This window comes from Physeter macrocephalus, chromosome 17 (assembly GCF_002837175.3).
Source record: "Physeter macrocephalus isolate SW-GA chromosome 17, ASM283717v5, whole genome shotgun sequence".
Classification (NCBI taxonomy): domain Eukaryota; kingdom Metazoa; phylum Chordata; class Mammalia; order Artiodactyla; family Physeteridae; genus Physeter; species Physeter macrocephalus.
In genome coordinates this window covers 45,776,800-45,784,354 of record NC_041230.1, presented here as the reverse complement: position 1 = coordinate 45,784,354, position 7,555 = coordinate 45,776,800, and the positions used below count along the sequence as shown (strand labels likewise).

Below are 7,555 nucleotides of genomic sequence, written 5' to 3'. Positions count from 1 at the left end.
ATATATGTGGAACCTAGAAAATGGTACAGATGAACCGGTTTGCAGGGCAGAAATTGAGACACAGATGTAGAGAACAAAGGTATGGACACCAAGGGGGGAAAGCCGCGGGGGGTGGGGGTGGTGGTGTGATGAACTGGGCGATTGGAATTGACAGGTACACACTGATGTGTATAAAATGGATGACTAATAAGAAAAAACAAAGCAAAACAAAACAAAACCAAAAGAATCCAAAGATAGAGCATTCCTCCCCAGTTCTTCTGGTGTTGCTTGGGACAATAGTAGAAGCCTGTGACCATGATTTCACTCCTTGCCACATAAAAAGAGCTTGTCTGCAGTAGGTTTGGATCCCATGTGCTATGTAAATACTTGGATATAGCTTCCCTGGGTGTCAGTTTCCTGCTTTGGTAATAATATCGACCTTGCAAGCTTGTTACAAGGACTAAATTGGACATGGTAGGCGCTTGCTGAATGGAAAATATGGTTATCGTAGCATTATCCATATAGGCATAAATAGATGAAAATCTTGAAGTTTTATAAAACAAAAGTTTCTACATATTTGAAGTTTTATAGATCTTACCTTTTGGACGGCATGAAAAGTTAATCAGAGGAAGAGATGTTAATTATCTAGTGAGCAAAAGTGACACACAAAATATATGTTGGATTGCATCTAGGGATCCAGTTTATGTCTCAGATACCCATAATCATTAGAATAATTACACATTACGGAGGTAATTGTAACATTTACTTATTTGTTTTTCCTTATCTAAAATATGATGCATCGAGCTTTATGTACACGTGTGACACAATGGTGGTATTCACTTCCTGTCGGTAGCATCTCAGCAAAGGCGTCCAGAAGGCGTGCACTGTTCCAGGGATGCAAGAGGGTGTGTGATGTCAAGATAAGGGAGCAATACTGGGTTCAGAAGTGACATCCTCACAGAAGTTTGAAACAGAGACACTTCGCAAAAATGAGAGTGGACCTACAATTGCAGGTATATCCGCAATTAAATTATGACTAACCCGTTTTTTAAATTCTGTACATTTTATAAATAAAACCTACCATTTCACCGATGATTGAATACATATCTCATCTGTGATAAACTCTATTTTCGGTTTTGAAACCATATGTAGCTTCATTTTGTAGTCTCGTCTTCCTCAAAATGGTCTGAATATACTTTTATCAAACAGAAAGCGGGTATCACATGGAGTTGTCCCTATAGGCTAAATAATATTGCTACTCAATGGCCATGTTATATACAATTGAGCATAAAAGCATGAATTAGGTGATGGTTAATGCAGTTGTTATCATTGGGTTATTCACTTACTGAAAAGCACAGACATGTGCGAACAATATGAAATAGTAATAGGAGGTGACGTATGCCTGCAGGAGGAGCCGAAAGTAGAAGCTTAGAGAAAGGGAAACATATGGCATGTACGCTCCGGAAAGTGTATGCAGCAGTGAAAAGTACTGTGGGCCATTGGACGTGTTCATTATGCCTTGCCTCAGTGAATTCTCCCGCGGGAAAGCTAGATCTCCAGACGTGGAGAAGTTGAAGTGTCGGTGGCTAGCAGATGGAAGCCCTTGCAGAGATCCGTCTGGTCACCATGCTCTTCCCACTCACAGGAATGGCCTGTTGTGTGACGCACGGGCGTGCGTCGCCATGGTGTGTCTTTGAGCTTTAGCTTGGAAGTCTGCTGGTTGAGAGATGAGAATCTGGGATCCATGATACTTTTGCCTTGTAGTTTTTAGCCTTTATCACTATCTATATTTTGTTGTTCTTCTCAGCGTTCCCATTGAGTAAAGACTTATGTCCATAGCATTTTTTATATAAGAAACCGTAAGTTATTAAGGTCTTTTTTCCTCTTTAAGGCTGGGAGAGCTGAGGGAAAATCAATAAAAATTACAGCTCAAGATAACTGAGGAAATGGCTCTGCAGATGTTCTAGTTTCCCGGTGCTTCTGACTTACATCCCAGGATGCTGGGGTGAAAAAATGAGGGCAGGCTAACAATATTGTTAAGTGGGTTCATAGCCCCTTGAGAGCTAATTACTATCTGCCAGGGCGGGGAGGGTTGGCAGTGGAGCGCTACAGGTTCCTTCTCTCCTTTGGTCTGTTGTTCTTCAACATCTGCATGAAGACACAGGTGACACTTTCCTGATTTTTTAGGTGAGGGTGACCTTGAAAAGCTAGAATAGTTTTCCATGGTGCATTTGAGAATATAATAGTGAGATATAATAATATCCTTCATGTAGATCTTTATGCTAACTGTACTATGTATCAATACACAAAGAAAATCACTGCAAGTATGTAGGCTCCCGTTTTGTAGGGAAAAAAACCCCAAGGGCTACACGTCTACATAAACACACCTGTGTCCATATATGTCGTAACTGGTTGTTATAGAGAAGGGCCTCAGGGTGTGGGGATCTTGGACAGCAAGGGATGCTTACCTTATATAACGTACAGTTTTCCATCATTTGAATTTCCTTTTTAACCATGTTTATTTTTTTAATGTCTATGTGATATTTTTTCTAAAAATGTACTTAAGTGAATCAGAAGGAGCAAGTGAAGATGCGCAGGATTAAGGAGATGTGGATTAACAGGAGCCAAATTGGAAAAACCTTAGGGATTGTGATGGCTGTAAATTCAAATTTGAGTCAACTTCCGGACGCAGTTAGTGGGCAAAAAGGGACTCCCTTAGGTCTCAGTAGTTCACCTTCCTTATTAGGCCATGATGGTCACTGGTGGAATGCAGAGTATACCTTCTCAAAGACGAAGGTATGTGAAGGACTGAGGTTGAAGTGCCCATTGCTTAAGGGATTTATGTTTGGAAAATTGGGTCTGGCCAGGGAGACCTGGCACCCGATTCAGTTTACCTGGTTCAGAGAGCAGGTGTTATGCCAAAATTAGTGTTTTTAAAAAGTCCTTAAATGGCTTTTCCATTTACTGGGTGGGCTGTTCAGTGTCACTCTATGGGCTTCTAATTTTCCTCCAGAACCGAAAGATGACCATACTAGGTGCTTAGACTTAAGCCAAGACACGAAATGAAACCAAACACACCCAAAATGAGGAACTAATTTTACGTTCAAAGAAAAGTTCATTGTCAATAAAGATTTCTCAACATTAGCCTAAGTTATGAAAGGTGGTGATGAAATTAACTTTCTTGACATTCATCTTAGGATATTTAAAATGGTACAAGAGAGTATACGATGACCAAAGACGTTTTCCATTTTGGGACTATATGCAGTGCTTACTTTTGGATGGAAAATATGTTGTTGCTCATTTTGGTACACTGAACACCGTCTTCAGCAGAATTCCCTTTCTATTTGATATTCTTACTGGTATCTACATTTGTTTTTGCCTGATGTTCAGTAATATGAGCGTAACTTTGGAAAACGGTAGCCCTACAGCAGTGTCTGCTGCTGCAAAACAATTAAACCTACTGACTTTATTTAAACACAAGGATGTAATATGATTAGAACATTTAAGGCTAGGTTCTAGGCTGAGCGTGTAACTCACATTTCCTGTGTTGATTCTTACTCCATGAGCCATCAGTTGCACCAGAGCACATTGGAACAGTGGCTTCCTTCAAGGCAGCCATAAATACCCTACTTTCATCAGAAACTATATACATATTTTTTAAAAATTTATTTTTTATTGAGGTATAGTTGATTTACAATGTTTAGTTTCGGGTGTACAGCAAAGTGACTCAGTTTTATATATATATATATATATATATATATATATATTTTTTTTTTTTTTTTTTCATATTCTTTTCCATTATGGTTTATTACAGGATATTGAATATATTTCCCTGTGCTCTGCAGTAGGATCTCATTGTTTATCCATTCTATATAAAATAGTTTGCATCTGCTAACCCTGAACTCCCAATCCTTCCCTCCCCCAACCCTTCTCCCCCTTGCCAATCACAGGTCTGCAGAAACTATATTTTTAAGGTAGCTTAAGACTATATAAATATATAGATGTATAGAATATATAAATATATGGAATATAAAATTGTGACTGGGAGATTTACAACCATATCTGTCTCTGTGTGCTCTCCCCCTGCATTTTTTTTCCTGTGGGGGAAAAACAGACACAAACTGCATGCTGGGGAAGCTCGAGCCAGCTTGGCATTAAACAAACAGGCACAGTAATCCTCCCTAGTCCCCTTGGAGCTTTCACCCAGTGCTTAAGCTGAACCAGCAGTGCTCCCAAGCAGATCTATCTTAACCACAATTTAAACAGACTATTGACAAAAAAAAAAAACCTTTCTCACAGGTGCAGATCACCTTTGCTTAATCTCTGTCTTCCACAGAGTGGGATTTTAGACTAGTTTCTGTTGGTCGCATCACCGCTGGAGGAGATAGAAGGTACAAGGAAAGGGTGTATTGAACACCTGCTGCAAAGCAGTCCACATCATCCATCCCTACACCTGCCAGGACAGCTGGTTCCCTCCTTGGGGACAAAGACACAAAGAGCCCATTTTAACGAGTTACCTCTTTTGATCTGAGTCTGAGGGAAATTCAGTATATTGGGAAAAAAACTCAACAAGTTCTTAGGCACAACTGCAATATATCTAGATGGGACATAGCTAGACAGATATTAACCATGGTTATTTGGGGATTGTGACGTAATGATTGATATTCTTCTATTTTCTGGGCTTTTCATATTTTTGACAGTAAATGTCAGTATCTTTTACAATCAGAAAAGTTTAAACATTTTTTGCTTTATTCAAGCCTCTCGTATATAAAAGGATAATAGGATAACAATTTCGTAAGAAATTTTAGGATTGAAGTATTTTGTTATCCTGATTAATTTCCTTGACTCTTGTTTTGGAAATAGAAGAAACTAAGGAAAAGCATCTCTCAAAGCATTTTCTTTCCTGGCAGAGATTCTTAGCTCAAATTAAGGCGGAGACAGACTCTGCTTAAGCATCTTTCTTGCAGTCTTAGATTTTCCCTGTTACGTAGTGCTGTTGCTGGTTGGTTCCACGGTGAGACATTTTTCGGAGCTCTGGGGGAAGACAGGTGGTCGCTTCGTCTGATGGAAGAAGCTGAAACTTTGCAGGAGATAAAAGCAGATAATAAATCACTCGACTAGTAAAAACTGACCCAACCCAGTCTAAGAGCCATTGATTACTTTGGCCTCTTCCTCAGCTGCTTAACTTACTTATGAGGCGGTTCTGGCTCTGTGGGTCTTGAAACTGGAAAATAGGTTTCTTAAAAGGTAAATCCTTTTGAAAGATTACTTGTAAGGCCAGTTACGTTCACAGCACAGCAATTCAGATTTATGGGAAAAGGCACAAGAAGCTGGTGATATTCATTGCATCCGGAGAGGAGACTTGGGGTTCTGGGTTTGGGGGATGACCTGCCTTTCCCCGTTTACCCTTTCATCCTGCGTGCCCTTATGTCTGTGTATTTGTGCCGCCTCTCAATTGGCAACAACTAATAACTGTGCGTGGCTCCAGCTTTATTTTCTGAATTTTCTTGACGTGACTTTCCATACCGTGCCAGTGATAGCACCATTAAAAGTAGGTGAAAAAATGTTTTCAGTAAAGACAAGTGTATAAGCTGGTTCCTAAAATAAACATTTAATGAAGTATTATTGGATATACTTGGCTCTCAACATTTTTGCCCCAGGCAAAGACTCTTGAGTGTATCACTGTCCCGAGGAGCAATGTTCTTATTTCGTGAGGTGTCAGGAGACAGATCTTTTTGTCCTTGATAGAAGGGGAAGGGCCTCGCCCCTCCTTCTCCGAGAGTGGTTTGATGTCACCATCTCCACTCTCATTACCCCTCTTGCTTTTTGGATATCGCCTGGAAGTCACACAGACAACTCACACTCAAATGCTTCAAAACATGTTTTTCTGCCTTCTCGACCAGTTGGGAAGGCTGGGAGTCACTTGTAATTCCCTCTGCGTTGTAATTCCTCTCCACCCCCTACCCTTCGAGGCCGTGTGGGCAAGCACAGGTGCTGCGGCAGCGCCCTCGTTAGGATCTCTCACCTCTGCCCCCTGCCCGCTGCTGACTGTCCTAGGTCAGTTTCTCATCTCGCATCAGCGTAACATCTTCTCATGAGTATTCTGGATTCTCCTCTGCTCTCCATCTCATCCATCCTTCGGTTGGCTGCAAGGTGGTTTTTCATTCTTTTTCATTTAAAATCTAACGCCTTACCTTCTTTCTAGGATATTGTTCTCAAGGTTGTTCCTGACCTACACTGGATGGAAAGAAGCTTCCAGCCGCATTTCTCGGCCCTCGTTTACACTGTAGCCCCACCTGAGCTCTTGAAAATCTCGGTGGGTCGCGCTCTCTTTCTCCCACGCCTCTGCGCATCCTGTTTCCTTGGCCAAAAATGCCTTCCTGCCTTCCCGCCTTCCACTTCTCCAGCACAACGTGGTGCCAGGTGCGCCTTCCCGGCTCCTACTTACACGTCCGTCTCATCTGCTCACGGTCGTTACCTCTGCACAGATCTGCTCTTGTCTGTAATTCTAATGGTTGCTTTACTTACTGCTTTCTGTACTAGACTGTAAATTCCAATGTACAATTTGGAGGGGGCAAGCGTCTTTAAAGGGAACAGTTTGGGGGGGCAGGAGCTTTTCATAGGAACGGGAAGAGAATATGTACTTATTTTGAATTGCTGTTTCTTCATCCCCCTGTAATAAAGAGTCTGACTCCATTTTGATGTTTGCCTGTTGACAGCTTCTCACCCCCATCGCTTTTCCCTCTCCTTTGCCCCGCATTTGGAAGGGTGATGAGAAAGTCCAGGGTCTTCCTTACGTGCGGCAGCGTGATGCTCAAACAGCGCAAGCCCTGGCCCGTGGGCAGGAAGCTGACCCCTTCCCTACCCCGTAAGCAGCACGGAACCCCAGTCCAGCCTTTTTTCTCCCCTCTCGGGGCATCCTTAGGCAAGCTTAGGATCCACGCAGCTGTCCACACGGGGCTCCATTTTGTGAGCAGTAAATCTGTCCATACCTTCTTGGTGAGTTTGTGGCATCATCCGCCTCAGCGTCTGAACCACACTTTGGTTGAGAGCCTCCGTCTCCTAGTGAGAGGTGGACGCAATACTCCCCTCCCCCCCACCTCAGAGCGTGAGTCTCTGGACCCGATTTGATATTTTATGCCCATGATACTCACAGAGTATTTACTGCGTATCTAGAAGTAAAAGGACAGATCCCAAAGCACTCCAGCACGTAGTCTCCTGCTTTCAGACGAAACATGAGAGGAGATGAGAGAGCAAATATAAGCACTAAGAAATCACCAAGGAAATGTATACATACGAGCTATTGTTTACTGCATCATATGTGCTTGCTTCTCAAAGAGTGTGTTGTGGATGTCTAAAACAGGTATTTTTTTTAACATCTTTATTGGAGTATAATTGCTTTACAATGGTGTGTTAGTTTCTGCTGTATAACAAGGTGAACCAGCTATACATATACATATATCCCCATATCTCCTCCGTCTTGCGTCTCCCTCCCACCCTCCCTATCCCACCCCTCTAGGTGGTCACAGAGCACCGACTGATCTCCCTGTGCTATGCGGCTGCTTCCCACTAGCTA

At 42.2% G+C, this 7,555-nt stretch overlaps 1 long non-coding RNA gene across 1 annotated transcript in view; it reads left to right on the top strand.

The window, feature by feature from the left end:
* LOC129391418 (uncharacterized) overlaps window positions 1-6,657 on the top strand; it is a 13,814-nt gene extending 7,157 nt beyond the window's left edge. The window contains exons 3-4 of the long non-coding RNA XR_008615503.1: window positions 833-992; window positions 6,185-6,657. This is a non-coding gene — a long non-coding RNA (uncharacterized lncRNA). The remainder of the gene's footprint in view (window positions 1-832; window positions 993-6,184) is intronic.
* The last annotated feature ends 898 nt before the right edge of the window (window positions 6,658-7,555 follow it).